Genomic DNA, 16,452 nt, shown 5'->3' with positions numbered 1-16,452 from the left:
ACATACTGCAATGCTGTGACAGAGATAAAAGGGGAAAGAGGTGTGCATACAGTAATCTGTCAACCACTCGATTGTCAAATGGAAGATCTGAGTTCTTAATTGGTCATGGAGTGCTTAAGTAACTGGACAGATTTTTAGCCTCTGTGTAGGTGAAAACAGAGTACCTCTTAAGGCTGCTAGTAGCTGCCTGCAGAGTGTGCTTAAGTATTTGGAAATAATCTGTATACACACTTTCAATTTGAATCAGGTTTGCAATAGTAGAGAAAAAACGACGCATTTTTTTACCAGTAGTCGTATTGTACTGCAACACTGATGATTTTCGTGATGGAAAACAGGTTTATTTATTTATGCAATTATCTTTTTCCAGTAAGAAAATTCTGAGGTGTTAAATCACACGCTTCAAGTTATATAGTTTTAGATTGAATCAAATTCCTCATAGCATTGAGTCAGTGGAATAATAAACATGTTTATCTCCATGTCAAAGGACAATATGATTACTGGATTTGTATGTCAGAACAATGTGAATTACACAGAATATATAAAGTTTTTTGTGTTTTTTTTTTTTTTTCCCCCAAAATAAACTTTATTAAAAGCAAAAAAGTCTGCAGTTTGTTTTCTAGCTGTTAGAACGGGTGGTATCAATATATGTTGTGTAATACACATACTTCAGGCTTGTATGTATATTTTTTCTTAGAGTATGACAGATCTTTCCAGATCTGCTTTTAATGCTCCAACTGTAGAGGTAAATTGAAATATAACAGAAGGTGGATAAAAAGTAGCAGGCTAATTGGGTGCTGTGGTATGGTGCTGACAGGTTGGTACATACATAATAGTGGAAATGCTTTTGCTGTAATGCCTGCTATGTTACTTGTAATAAAACCAAACAACTTAGATACTGCAACGTGTTTTCTCTCTTAAATACAGAGACACTCATATACATTTTCCCTTGTCTATTTCTGCTTACACTTTGCCAGAAACTCTCTCGCGTGCAGGAAGACCAGGCTTTGTAACTAGCAGATGTGCTGGAGGGGGCACCTATCTCAGCTGCTTCCCTGCAGCTGCCTTGCTATCTAGTAGCTTAGTAATGCTAATGGTGGTTTGACTGGAGAAACCATGGGTAATTTGGATGCTATTGCCTTGTTATGAGACAAAGATAAAAGTTGTCACTAGTGTTCATGATTAATGTTCCTGATGGTACTGACGTTTATGTATTTTCAGGTTTCCACCAATGTGCTGGTATGCTGAGTAAGGCTGAATTTAGTTGACTCTTTTTTTCCTCCTACTTTAAGACAAATAACGGAACTTAAATGCTTGCCTTAGGTTAACAGGCTTTTGATCCTTAATTTGCTGAGAAACCTTGTATATGTACTTCTGTGGGAGAGCTGCCTTTTTAAGAGCTGTGCTGGCTTTCAGAAAACCATGCTGATTACTCTGTTCTCACCGAGTTTATGTAAATGTCTGTGGGTAGTCATACCAGTACACCACCTGGATTTTTAAGTGTATAACTTCAATTGCAAATGCTTTGTTAACTATTAACATGCATACACTTCTCAACTGGTTTTGTTATATGGCTGCAGTGGAGGCAGCACTTTATTAACAGCTTGTTTCAAATTCATTGAGTTGATATTCCCACAGGTCCCTTCTAAAGTGCCTCTATTTGTTTTGTGTTACATGTGTTTAGAACTCAATCACAGGTCTTTAGTTTCGAAGTCTATGCACTGCCAACACATGCACTGCTGCTTGGCTCCTTTCATTGCTTCTTGGGTTACAAACACGAGTAGTCATATTTGTCTTCATCCATGTACAGTTTTCCTTTTTGCTTGCTGTAACAAACAGTGTTTTGTAGTTTTCTTATGAATTGCTTCCTGATGAAGATCCCAGATATATTCCTATTAGATAAATGAATTGGTTTACTCTTTCATGTGCATTGGCAATTCTTAGGTGTGTGCTTTTTGCAGCTTTTACCTTTAAAAATTATCAAACTACTGTGCCCTACAAAGAAGCAGACTGCAGAGTTTAATTCCTTATTCTTGCCTCCTGACTTCCCTGGAAACAGAAACACTTCTTCGTTTCACTGTCACTTCTTCAGATGAAATTTGATCTCATCTCTGAGCATATTTTGCAGTTGTTTTCATTTCAAGAGACCCTTTTGAAAATGTTTATGACATTAGATTGCAGTTCCAGTACAGATGCTTAGCCTGATTATGAACCTTTCTGTGAAGGATTAAGTAGAACTTGGTGCAGTTTCAAGCTGCAAGCCTGATTAACTAAGAAATACTTTTTAAAGTGTGATTTTCTTAAATTATTTCTTAATCAGTGTTATACTTTTAGGTGAGTTTTCTTTTAAGAGTGAAAGGAATTTGTGTTGTGTGTAAGTTAGAATAACCTTCCTAATTATTGTGAATTACCTTACAGTATGAGGAAGGTGATTGTATGAGTGGCTTTGGAAATTAATTTGTTTAAAATGCCTTTCAGAAACTGCTACACGTAGAGCTTAGAAGCAAGATGAAATTGTGATTTCAATCATGTTACTTGGGCATTTTCAGTATACAGTTAGTGTAATGATTTGGGTAAAGTGGGAATATGAGCTGAAAGCATCCCAAGAAAACAGCTCTAGCTAGGGGTATATTAGGTTAAGAACAAGGCGTCCTTTAAATTGACTTTATTATTTCCTGAATGGCATTTGTAATTGGTAGGGTTTCTGAGCTACTTATGATGTAAGTTCTTAAGGAAAACACAATTTTTCAGCTATGTAAACATCAATCTAATGTAATAACTTTGAAATCATTTCTTTATGTCTTCAAATTAGTGGTGTTTCAATACATTTTCATTTTCTAAGTGTATCTCTGAAATAAGCACCAAGTTATAACTGAGTTATATGAAGAAGCAATTCTAGCTTTCTAATCAAAGACTTTGGAACCCCCATATTCTCACAGGACGCTGTACTGAAATGATTGTATATTGGGAAATAGGCTTCAAAAAGGTCATATAAAATTAGGAGTGATATAACAAAGAGGATGTTAGACTAGTCAAATAGCACTTACTATTTGTTTAAAACTAATCAAGAGAAGTAATTGAGCTAAAAGGTCTGTGCTGATAAGAGCTCCACGGAAGAGCAAACACAGAAATAATAAAATAACTGCGTAATAATTCACTGTTACAATAATTAGAGTTTTCAAGAGTAGATTTTATCTTCAAGACATTGTGAGCCTCTAATTACAGGCATATCAAGGAAATTTAAGACAAATTTCTGCTCATGTCCATGTTCAAATATCTAGCAGTCTAGTCTGGAAAAAGAAAATGGAAATGGAAAATGGTGTGACAGCCATTTCTGTTAGGAATTTCACTGTAATCTCTCCTGATCAACTGGAATATTTCTAAAAATCAACTATTAAGAATGGAAACTTCCATTCTTGTTCTTTTATTGAAACTTAAGGTATCGACTTTAGTGTAATGAAGTTGGTGTTAGAACTAGATTTTTGAGTTAGTGGTTAAATGGTAAAATTGAAGCATATTATACGTGGGACTGGAGTGACGTTAAATAGGGTTAATGAGAAACATTTTTGCCTTTTCAGGGAAGGAAGAAAAAGCTGTCAAGTCAACCAAGAATGTTTCATTTGACCCAGGGTAATGCGCATTTCTCTTACGCTATAAATCAGAAAGGAATAGAATAAGCACTAGGAGAACATTTTATGTTTTTGTTTTTCTTGCTTTATTTTTCTTCAGTGCCAGCATTTAGGACGTGAAACACCATTTTTTAAAAAACATCAATTTTGGCTGACTTTGGGAATAATTATTCTCCTTAGAAATCTTAAGTTTTGGTGCATAAATTACAGGTAAAATAGCCTATCCTGATGTATGCTACAGACTAGTAGGAAACAAAGGAAATGGTTCTTCTGTTCAGAGTAGACTTTATAAAAAACGGTAACTTGTGTAAACTCTTATGATTTAAATTACATGGGAGAGAAGTAGATTCTTGTATTAAAAGATAGATTGGAGCTGAACTGTCTAGAGTATAGCCCTCTGAGAGCAAATAAGAGGCAGGAAAAAAAAAAAAAATCTTAGAACTCATGCAAGCAGAATAAGATATCACTCTGGCTTTTGAGAACAATATAAACCATCCTTAGGGGAACTGATTTCCCGTAAGCAGTAAGATTTCAGTGCTTAGAATGTTTTCAATATTGTGAATGGGACAGGTTCAACTTTTCAATTGTATTATCAAAGAATGGATAAGATGCTAAATAGGAACAAAATTCATTTTTGAGTGGAAGACCTTGGATTCCTTGTGGAATGCTGCATTCATTTGATACATTTTGCTATAATAACTACAAAGCTACCTGGCTATGTTTAAGAACTATTGTAGCTACAACAGCCAATGCACTGGCTATTCAAAAGCCCTTGGAAAAGGCTGAAGTGGGTCCTTTGCTATTGTTGTAGTGCTTGTGGTTTATCAGACCTCAAAACAGGGTAGTAATCTTGAATGGCGATGGCGTGCCACAAGGTGTACCTTAACACATTGCAGTCTGTATCCACCCTTATAACTGATGTGGAGACCAGGTATTATAACACAAGAGTTAAGGGGCTGGGAAATTTATCAGTGTAAGGATTTTTGTGTGAGAAAATGGGCAAGCACAACCAAAAGAATACAGGTTATTTATAAAATAGAGAATAGTTGGTTACCAAGGAAGCTGAAGAATGGACTGTGGCTTGGTTTTTGGACTAGAAAAGATCATACATCAATAAGCTTTAGAGATGACAAGTAGATAGAGAAGGATTTTGGAGGCAACCAGAAACAATGGAATTCAAGATTTGGAAATGCTCTTCAGAAGTCCTCTGGTCATTTTTATTCCCATTATTTTGGCTATAAGGATTCAATCATGAATCTAGTAGCTGAAGTGGGTAGAAACTGGAAAGGAGTAAGATAGGTTAGACGAGAGGAGAAATCACTTCATCATCTGGCTCATACTTCCTTACTGGAAGACCCCATTTTTTTATTAGAATGTCACTTAGTTTCTAATTTATCTTCTCTTTTGCCTCATAAGACATTAATTATCTCTTCCTCAGAGTTTTCCAGAAAGGTCTCTCTGAGTTGATACTTAAAGTAAAATGAGGAAGACAGATTTCAGTTATTCTTTCTGAATACCAGGCCTTTTCTTCTGGGGGTTCACTGGAAATTTGATTTGGAACCTATAGCTGAAGTGAGTTAATCCAAAATGAAAAGCTACTCTGCACTTCACAGACCTCATTAGAGTCAGTTTAACTACATTTGAGTTCTAAGGATTTCATAATTCAGTGTATTTTGAATCTGATTTACTGTCTCAAGACAGAATTGACTGTCTGGGGTATATTCATCCATACTGATAAATATATTACATAGTGGGTATGAAAAACCTTATGGTTAGTGAAAAGAAAATCACTGCAAAATGAGTGTTTGTGGAAGCTGCCAAAAGAATTACAGTTCTATTAGACAAGAGGATCCAAAGATTTTGTGACAATAGATACAATGCTTGTGAACAGATCTTGAAAACCCATAGAGATATTACTTTAATCTTAATATTCTGCTCATAAAATTTGCATGCACAGTGTTCTCCCTTTGGAAGCTGTAACAACATCTTTTCTGTTGTATGCGAAGTGTTATGATCAATTTTTTGTGTTGCTCATTCAAATAAAATAGCTAGAGCTATTTGTGTTATAATAAAATCGGCAATTAACAAATTAACTAATTTCACTTTTCTAAAATGCCCAAAAGAATGGATCTTTGGGACTATACTGTGAGAAGTAGTTTCATGTGCAGTTAAGAGATTCTTTACCTTGACCTTAGTAAGGTATTGCATATGATGTCATATTCCTGCGCAGGAAGTGCAGTCTTTCAACAGCAACTTCCAGAGAAAAATATCATCAAATTTTTCAGATCATTCTGCATACCTATTTGGTTTTGCTACTGCATCCAAGTCGAGTCCTGTTCCTTGATGTATCTGTATATGAAAGTTCTAATTCATCTGTAAGTATGTTTTGTACAAAGATGGTTTAAAGCGTGACTGTTAAACAATTTGGCTTGCCTGGGAATATTCTTGGGCTGTATATGGTATAGTTAATGTATATAAGAAACAAAATATATTTGCCAACTCTTCACTGTTGTCTGCATTACTGCTTTTCTACTAATATATCTGCTGTCTAATGTACAATGAATGCCATATTTTATTCCTTATGTATGAATTATTGGGAGTTACAGTTTTGTCAGTGATGTTCTGTGTGCTGGTCTGCAAGGTAAAGAGGAAGTGATTGTTACCTTGAAAAAGGCAGTTTCTGAGAGTTTGTCAAATGGAACTACATTGGCTACTGCAACCAGAAGTCAAGTAAGATGAGAGTTGCTCTGAAAGTAATGCTTCCTATTTTATTATGATGGTCCATGGTATCATAGATAGATGTTGGTGGGATGGCCAGAGGGGCAGCCCAACAAAATGGTAACTGACATGGAAGTAGGTATCAAGCAAAGTTGTGTCATTGCATTCTTTCGTGTATAAAAATTGCAACCACTGACATTCATCGACTCTTACTGAATGTTTGCAGAGATTAAACAGTAGTTGTGAGCACAGTGAGATGGTAAGTGGTGTGTTTCAGCAACGGCCACAGAAACAGTGGGGTCATCTGCACTGGTGTAGATTTTTATGAGTGTGGAATGCATGTTCTTGTTCATCACTGTTAAAAAGGTTGGTGTTGAAAAATAGCCATTTGTAGATGAGAATTTGCTCTGTCAAATAATGTTATTATGCTCTTTGTACCTGTTGTAGTTTCCATGGAAAGAAATAGGTGCTGTTGCTTTTGGAGTGACCTACACAGTTTGTTACTGCAGGTGCAAGCAGCTGATCTTATTGACTTTAGGAGTAAAATTCCACCAACTTCCATAAAACCAGTGTTTTACCCTGGAACTTAATTATAAGTTACCTAAAGAGCTAATCAAAACTCTGTGGTAAAGTAAGTTTGCACAATATGCAGAAATAGATGCCCTTTTTTTTATGTGAAGGAAATTTATGTAGCATAAACCAATTGATCCAAATAAAAATGTGTGTATGGGTCATGTTTATTTTATGTGTGACTCAATGCAGATTCCATCTGCAAGTCATAAGGTGCTTCCTGTCAGTGCATGCTGATGTTAAGTTGGATTTAGAAGGATGCTGACACTGGAAATGAAATACTGGCTTAAAGATGAATAAATGGTTTTATAGGAATGCTTTGTTTTCTACCACTGTGCACAGTTGTCAGCTCAGCAGCTGACATGTGCACAAGGGTGGTAATTCCTCACTTAGTTGCTTTGCAGTCATGAGCCTGTGCTCATGGATCATTTATTCTCGACTGTAATGTGGGACAATTGTATCAAAGTATATCAAGAATAAAGTGTGGGCTCCTCAACTTCCTACCAGACTTGCACATGTACCAAGCCAAAGTGAAATTGTTTCAAGTGTAGGTGACAGCAAAACTTTATATCTGCAGTGGCACATTTTGGTGTCCTGCTGCATTCAATATCTGAAGCAAAGTATGTTCATCCATCTTCATAACAGCATTTAGTGCAGTTGCATTCTTTAGGCATTCCTTGTTTTGCATTTAAGCTGCACCATTTAAAAATGCAAAGCTAATGCCTATCAATATTGGAATTTTTCAACAAAGTGTACGATTCAATTGGTTATGCAGAGAGAAGTGTACATATAAGTCACATCATCAGTGCTAGCTTTGTGCAGGTATGATTCAGAATAGCATGTTAGAATCTGTTTCAGGCATAAACTGACCTTCAGACTCTCTTAGCTTATCTTAGGCTTTCTGAGCTTCTTTTGATACACATTGCCATGTGTACTGCCATAATTAAAGACACATGAATAGCAAGTTTTTGGGGTAGAAGCTATTTCTTAGATATGTGTCTGTGTGGAGCACAGTATGTCACTGATGTCTGTGGCTTATGACTGGGTTTCACTGTGCTGCTTAAACACCAAGGAGTATATATGTAAGGCACGGACACCCAAAGAACACACATATGTATTGAACAAAAGATGTCACTTCTAAAAAGCTGTAGCTTCAGTCTGAAGTTAATGATTCTGGTAGATCACTGGGGGTTTTTTGCTCGGCTCTTGTGGATTCAGTGAGGTGGGCATTTCTCTACCATATGTGATCAAGAAATAACATTTTCAACTCATACAAGATCATTTCAAGTAGCTTCTATCACACCTGCCTCTGCAGGAGAAAACGTGCAGAAACCTTAAGCTATACATAATAAGCACTTTTTGCAACCTGTAAAACAAATAATGTGAAACAGATATGTTGATGCCTTTGATGTCACAACCAGCAGCACGGCTATGTTTTACTTGGTATTTCAGTTTAAAAATATACACCTCCCCACCTGCCAGTCTGACTACTAACAAAGTTCTTTCATTTTGTCCTGCAAGTATTTCTGCCTAAGAGGAGAGAAAAAAGGATTCACTGGCATTCTTATTATCAGTTCAGTGTTTTGAAGGCTCCAAAATCTTGGTGTTTTGTTTTTATCAGAATGGCAATACACTAGTGCAATTGCAGTAGCACTGGCACGTAATGTTCTTAAAGCCAGCTTTCTGGAGTGTTTTTTAAATATATGGCAATATTTGTCTGTTAGACTAGGGAGATTTCAAAACTTGCCAATAATAAAGCTTGTATGCAGTCTTACCTTCACAACTTCATTGTAATTTTCTGTAACAGCTTTAAAATCTCATGGAAAAACTGTTTCCAATGAAGTAGTAAAAATTTGCTTCATTAAAGAATTGGGATGATGTGGTATTTTAAATTAAAATATTTGCTCTGCACTGGACATAGCTCAGAATATAAGCTTAACTTTCCCTAGAGAATTTGGCATAGAGAACCACTGGCATCATAATGAAATGATATCTTGATAACCAGAAGAGATTTGTGATAATTTTAAACTGATTCCCATCCTGCTCTTTAGCTCTTATTGCAAATCTGTGTATGTTTCATTGTCATTCCTGACTCATGAGGGACCAAGAAGATCATTCATAATTTCAGAGTCAAATTTTAGTTGTTTCGGATTACTTCATTCTGTGAATATCAGAACAGACTTGACAGTTTCACCTTGATTATGTATGTATGTATTAATTAATTTAATCTAGCAGTCCTATTAGCCACCTGTGTGAGCTGGAACTGGAAGCTGTTTGCACAGAACCACTCAGCTGCTTTGCTTAATGCAGATATATATCCAGGTACATTTCTGAACTGAGGTGTGCCTTCAGAAAACTGGGTTGAGTTGATTAAAAATAAGGATCCCGGATGGCTATAATAAGTCTTTGTCAGCTGCATATTCTTGTGCAGATACAGTACATGGAAATGAGAACATATGAATATTTCAGTCTTCAAAAAGAGAGAAAAGTTCTGTTCAGAGTATTAGGAGAGGTTGCTGCTGCTGTCTGCAGAGGGAATTTTGCATCTGAAAAGCGAGAAAGTTGCCAGTAACTTGTAGCTGAAGTTAGTTACTGATGTCGGTAAATCATCACAACTGTAGCTGCTATTTTTACACATCTGACTGTCTCCATGAAGTAATTTAGGTATTTTTTTTTCCCTAAATTGAGTTCTAATGCACACAGTGGAGAGGTAATTGTAGGACAGAAAGCCATCTATCACTTTCTGACCTTCATTGGCAATAAATTCAGGAAATAATGTATTTATTCTATCAAATGCAAACAGGAAATGAATTGCACCAAGAAATTACCTGAAGTTTCTTAGGAATTCTGCAGTAAAGCTGCATTGCCATAATACCTTTAAAATCTTTACTTTTCTAACAGAGATGGTAAGGAATTCGGCAGCCAACAAAGATTTCGTGCTAGCTTAGGGAACTTTCTCATCAGCTCTGTTTTGTGAATTTGAAGTCTGAATATGCCATTGATTCTCTAAAATCCATTATACTGTTTTCTTGACAAATCTTTCTGACTTGTCTATCATTCTGCTGTGCAATGTACTGCGTGGTCAGAGTAGGAACTGCTAAAATCCATCTCCACCTGGCATTCACATGTGTCTCTCAGGGTGTAGGGAAGTACTAAGTGTATGGCTGAAATGGGAAATGGGCAAGACTGGCAGGAGATAAATGAGCAGCTTTGGTTTTTCTTGGTGTAGCTGACAGTTGTAGTACATACAAGTTTCTTGGCTTTCTCTTATCGGTAGCAACAATAGACTACTTGAAGCTTGCAAGATGATCTGCAGGAAGTCTTTCATTCATAGCTTTATGTTTTAGCACTCATGCATGTTGTCTCCCCATAGCTATTTAGCAAGGGGGAATAATAACTGTAGCAGTGGGGTAGATGTGAAACAAATCTATGTTTTCAATTTTAAATTTTATGAAGTAAGGAGGAAGAGTTTCATGGCCAGGAATTTATTTGCAGTTGTGTAGAGACATAAGTATCTCTGCATCTTGCATGCTGAACTTTGAATATACGCATTAAGATGCTTTTGGGGAAGTAATGAGTCATTTTAATGGTGAACTTTAATCTAGAAGGGTTCCTCCCAGCAATTCCTTTGCATAGATCTGTCTTAGTTATTTAAAGTAAGCTAACTGTCAACTTAAAACTGGTACCTGTTTTTCACAAACACTTTTTGAGATTATTGCAGTGTAAACCATTCTTTTTATCCTTCCAGTTACATTACTACCTTTGTAATATGACTGTAATTTCACTATAGTAGCATGCACGAATTCATTCTAGATGCATTTTTTTCACTCTGAGTTAATGTGAGAATTTAGTAGAGCTGAACTAGAAGTTAGGGTTAGATCACAGCCTCATTTTTGCATCTAATTTTAAACAGTTTTCTCAACCACTGTGACTGCGTTGGCCACATTATTAGTCTCCTTACTACAGTCACAATCCAGGCTGTGTTGTCTGTTGCCTTGAAGAGAGCTAATAGGTTGAGAGGAGGCCATTTCCATACTAGTGACCCTCCTTGTCCCAGCAGTGTGTGAAGTGATGTAGAAGATGGCTTCAGTGCCCTGCAGCAAATAGAAGATGAAGAGGAAGGAAGCCCATCATTGCATTTGCCACTGGCATGATTTCCTGGGGCCAGGTCGCTGGTACTTACCAGGATTGGAAGGCCTGTTGGAGATTGGTGAGAAAAGACAGTCATCCTTAATTATGTCACATGTAGAGACGTATACCTGAGTACAGCATACCTATATATCTTTTGATTAACTCTGAGGATTAGTAGATCTTTGGCTCTCTGCACATCTGTAATGCTGTAATTTTATCTAACTTGGAAGAGTTGGCAACCACAGGGGAATTTAATAGGACCTTCTGGGTACTGATAAAATATAAATTGAACAACTGAAGGCATGCGCACAGAACTATATTACATCTTTACCATAAACCGTACGGCAAGATATATGGCATAGAAAATATATTTTAAATGAAAAATTGTAAGAAGTGGAAGATGCTAACCTAAGTAAGGACTGAGTGAATAGATAGGATGGCACTTTTTGAATGTAGTAATTGAAGAGTGACATGGAGTGGTGTAACTGATGTGTGTCTGGGCAAATTGTTTCTGGTCTGCTGAGTTCAAGAAGAGATTTAATCAAAGCAAAGGAGCTATGAGTTAGGCATAGCCATGAGATTAGAGAAGTGCTGGAAGGGGAATATCCTGGGAAGTCCAGCAAGCCGCTCTGGTGGTGGTGCTACCTATGATTTAGGTGCACTTGATCCTGTGACAGTTGAGTTAGGTGATCTTCTGAATCAGTACTAGACTTCTGTTATTCCTTAACTTCCGCGACAGTGCTGATGTATTTAATAATCCTCTAGCTAGCACCTTCTGTTCTTTATAATAACAAACAAACAAATAAATAAATAATGCAAAATGTTCACAGCGTCTCTTCTAAACACACTTGTCTCTTCCTTTGAATTGAGGGGAATAATATTTCTGCCTAAAATCTTGCTACATGAAATGGTTATTTCTCTTGGCAGCTTTTCTTTCAAATGATTCACCGCTTCCCCTCAAGAACACTCTGCTAGTTGAAACCATACGGATAACTAAAGCGGTGTACACAGTAGCAAAGAACAAGCTAGAATGTCACAGTGTGGGACTAAAGAGTAAAGTCTGGTGCAATGCTCTGATACATATATCTACATCTATTGATTACATGGCGAGTGGGTAGGGAAATGAATTCAGTTTCTGTAGTGGTGGTGGGAGTAGAAAGTGCAGGGCAAACACAGGCTCTGCTGGCAGGAACAAAAAGCTACCACCTGTTGTGTCTCATATTAATGTCTGTACTCCTTGATCTTAACATCACAGCACCTTTCTTTTGAATTTTGTTCTCTTTGAATCATTCATTCTTGCATCTTTAGCAAGGGAAAGCAATATCCCTGACATAACCCCTATATTGTAAAAAGAGAGCTTAAGAAAAATGTGTAAGGACCGCTACTTCTATTTCACATTAGAAGTGTTGAAACAGGCAGAGAATTAAAAAACAGCTACCCTCTAAAGCAATGATTCCTCAACTGTTTTGTTAGCCTACTTTATGGTGTAGCTGTAGTGGTACCTATGATTGCTAGCAGAAAACAGAATGTGGGTTGTCAAGAGCCAAGGAGAAGGATGACCATATTAACTTCAAATAAATTGAAATGTTGCATGGAAATTTAAAATTGGTGCATTAGACCTCACGTCTTATCACTGATTTACAGAATGAGGAAGAAAAGCTAACCTCTTAGCTTCCAAGCCCTTTACCTTCTCTATTGGATTAGCCACATGCTGTTCAAATTTTATTAAAATAACAGAAAAGTTCCTCTTTCCTTATATATATATATATATATATATATATATATATATAAAATTTATAAAGCATTCTGTCAGTCTTGACTAATAATAATCAGAACGAATTATTTAGCCGTATCACTGTTAATATATACTTGTATCACTGTTAATATATACTTATATCACTCCATCGTGTGGGGTAACATTAGGATGATTTCTTTATGATTTCAGTCCCTTCTTTTTCTATACTACCAGTTCTCCTCCCCATCCATTCCACCTGGCTGATTGAGTTTTATGAGGGTTGCTCCAAAAGTAATGCTTCCTATTTTTTTGTGTTGGCCCACAGCATCAGAGGTATTGGTGTTATGGCAATACAGGCTGAACCTTGCCAACAGCATTCCATTACATTTTGTTATTGTGCAACAAATGGCAGCAGAAAGGCCTTCTGACAAAATGGTATCTGACTTGGAAGTGCATATGAAGCAAAGATGTGTCATCGAATTCCTCCATACAGAAAAAAATCTCATCAATACTTGTTGAATGTTCATGGAGCCCAAACAGTGTATGTGAACATAGTGAAACGGTGGGTGTTGCATTTCATCAGTGGCAACAGTGATGTGAAAGACAAACCATGTTCCAGAGACATTATTTTTGGAGCAACATACATAATAGCTCAGAGAGATCTTCAAAGTGCTGCACTTAAATATGATTGCTTTAGTTGAACAACACCATTTGGATAAATTGTAAAGTAGTGAATGCTTAGTTATATCTCCATCTCATTGAAATGGTCATATTCAGTGTAATGCACTGAATCAGTGGTTACAAAATCAGAACATTTCCCTATCTTCCATTGTTCCCTATATGTTCATATGTTCCCTATGTTCCCATTTCCCTATATATATACACACAAGTATGTGTGTGTATATATATATGTGTGTGTGTGTGTATGTATGTATACATATAGCATATATATATGCATATAAAAATATTTGTATCCCTCATAGGAACAATAATCACATACTCACTCTGGTTTCATGATAAACCATATGACCATGTGTGTATATATGCAATGACTGATACATGATGCACTGTATCATTCCTATCCACAAACATACCCAACTCTGTCATTTCCCTCTGTTATAGGTCTTTATTGTTTTTGTCTCCCCACTTTTACCTTCTGAGCTGGCACTTAACAAAATAGGCCCCTTGGATTAAAGTGTCAGTATCACTGTTGTTACTTCTGTTGGACATAAGTAAAATCTTCCTCTTCTTGAAAATGTTCTAGGTTTCTGTAGGTTTATGTTTGCTTGTAAGGTTGTACTCTGTTTCCTATAAGAGTGGAAATTAAAGAAAAAGAAAAAAAGAAAAAAAAAAAAGCATCCTTTTTCCTGTCTGAGTTAATCTTCTGTTGACAACTGACATGCATTATTATTATTTTGCATTTTTGTCATTTTTAATCAAAATGCATACTACTGAACAAAATATTTGAGATAAATCTGCTACATTATCACTATCTTAATTAGGCAACTTTCATCAACAACGGAATTGAGAGATATAACATGTACTTTCTGTAAGCCCACAGATGTACGTTAATTACATTACTCTCCATAGTTAATTATTAATTTTTTCTTACATTAATGATCCCATTCATTTTCTTTTGTATTGTCATCAGGCTTACAAGCTTATATTTACCTGGATTATCCAATTCACTGCTTAAAATGTCATTAAGATTCTTCTGAAGGCTACCGTGTTTTTCCAATTGGAATAATGGGGGGAAAAAAAAGGATCTATATACTCCCCCACCATCCCTTCTAAAATAAAGAGTTACAAATTACACGGAACTGCAGTTTTAAAATTATAAACTTTGGTGTCAACTCATTAATGTCATCCTAAATTATTCTTGATATGGAAATATTTAATAGTCTCAGCCCTACCAAACATCTGTCTCTTCCCAGATACACAACAGAAATGCATATTGATCCCTTTAATTAACTGTCACTAAAGCCAAGATTCCCTTCTGGTAATTAATCACTATCAGAATTCTTGCAGTTTTGGTTTACTCAGGAAATTATTCCTTACGCAATATAGTAGGTAACTCATTCTTTGTACCTGTTCTACTTGATTAAACTTCCACATCTTAATCTCTGTCTTATGATCAGAATTACTCTTTTCTTATGAAATTCTGACTTTATATCTGCTTGGTGTTTTAACTGGTGTGATGTTCGTTCTGGAGAAAGGTAATGACTTTTTCAAGCAGTGTTGATGCTTAGAAGTATTCTTAATATGCTCCTAATTAGCATCCATGATACAGAAGTTACCACTGATTTGTAGGTCTGTGATCCGTTTTCTTCATCTGCTAAGATGATTTCTTACAAAATCTACTTGTTCTGGACACAGTATTTTTTTAGTGAGAAATCTGTTGCCTCTAAACACTCTGTAAATAGAACTGTCTCCCCTCCCATGCCCACAAATGTTACTCATAATGCAGTTATTATGATATATTATAATACTGATTTATTCCCCTTCTTTTTAAAATGCAGGTGCCACTGTCTTTGGATTTTAGTTTTCTGCTGTAGTCTGTAGGGCATCAATCAGTAAACTACATTGTATTTATCTGTTATAGCACTGATTTCATAAGCATTTGGCACTGTGTTGCTCTTGAGATGTCAAAAACAATCAATTTAATTTTTGACATTAAATGTCATTTTCCTTTTTTTTTTCAAGTCACTCTCCTATAAAAGCCATAATTATATATGTATTTTTTACAGACAAAGTATAGGAGGCTCCCCAACAGCCTTCAGTAGTAAAAACTATGTTTTCTGATATAGAGGCTGAGCTCCCAGTGTTGTCATACAGGCCAACAAATTACCTCCTTATTATTTTCCAATGTCCACGTGAGTTCAGGATGCTGAAGACCAGCATTAGTCTGCATTAGCAATGACAACAGGTAGCAGATGTTCCTGCTGGTGTTGTTGATGATGTTTGTGCTGGGATGGAACTTCTGCCATAGCTGTGCCATACAGCTGGTGATGCTGAATCAATGCAGATGTAAGATGCATTTCCCCACTTGGAGGGCTTTTCTGCAAAATAAACAAGGCTATCCTTTTAATGAATAACTACCAGCCAAACTGATCACATCTCACCCTCTCTTCCAGGAAAACCAAGAAATAAGAGTGATTCTACAAAAGTCTGTCCATTAGAATCAAAGCAATTTTTTCAAGTGTTTCCAGCCATCTCAGTTGTTCAGCCCACTTTCTGAACGACTGCACCCTCTATTGGGGTAAAACAGACCAACTTCCAAAGCAGATAATTTATTTTCACGTTGTTTATATCCTTCTACTTCTTACAGACATAATACAACAGCCCATTTATGTGACAATAAAACAAGCACAGTCTTGCTGATCTTAGATTACAGGAGAAGTGTGAATATCCAATGAAAACTTTATGTGATTTCTCTATACCCTGAGTTAATGAAAAGTATGTAAATAGCTCTGTACATTCAGGGTAAAATGAGAAAGGAATAATAGGAATATTTTTTCTCTTATAAAACACGGTCCAGAAAGAAGCATATTGTTGGGTTTTTGTTTGTTTGTTTGTTTTCTTGTTGCGTGAAGCTATTTCAATTAACCAAAGCTTTGCGGAGAAGTAAATGTTTGAACAAATGAAAGTGACATGAAACAGACAATTAACCAC

At 36.2% G+C, this 16,452-nt stretch overlaps 1 protein-coding gene across 10 annotated transcripts in view; it reads left to right on the top strand.

Moving 5' to 3' along the window:
* SHISAL1 (shisa like 1) overlaps positions 1-16,452 on the top strand; it is a 183,895-nt gene that overhangs the window by 125,119 nt on the left and 42,324 nt on the right. The window lies entirely within an intron of this gene.

This window comes from Excalfactoria chinensis, chromosome 1 (assembly GCF_039878825.1).
Source record: "Excalfactoria chinensis isolate bCotChi1 chromosome 1, bCotChi1.hap2, whole genome shotgun sequence".
Taxonomy (NCBI): Eukaryota; Metazoa; Chordata; class Aves; order Galliformes; family Phasianidae; genus Excalfactoria; species Excalfactoria chinensis.
The sequence above is the reverse complement of the archived record's forward strand: the minus strand, read 5'-3'. Positions and strand labels throughout refer to the sequence as shown.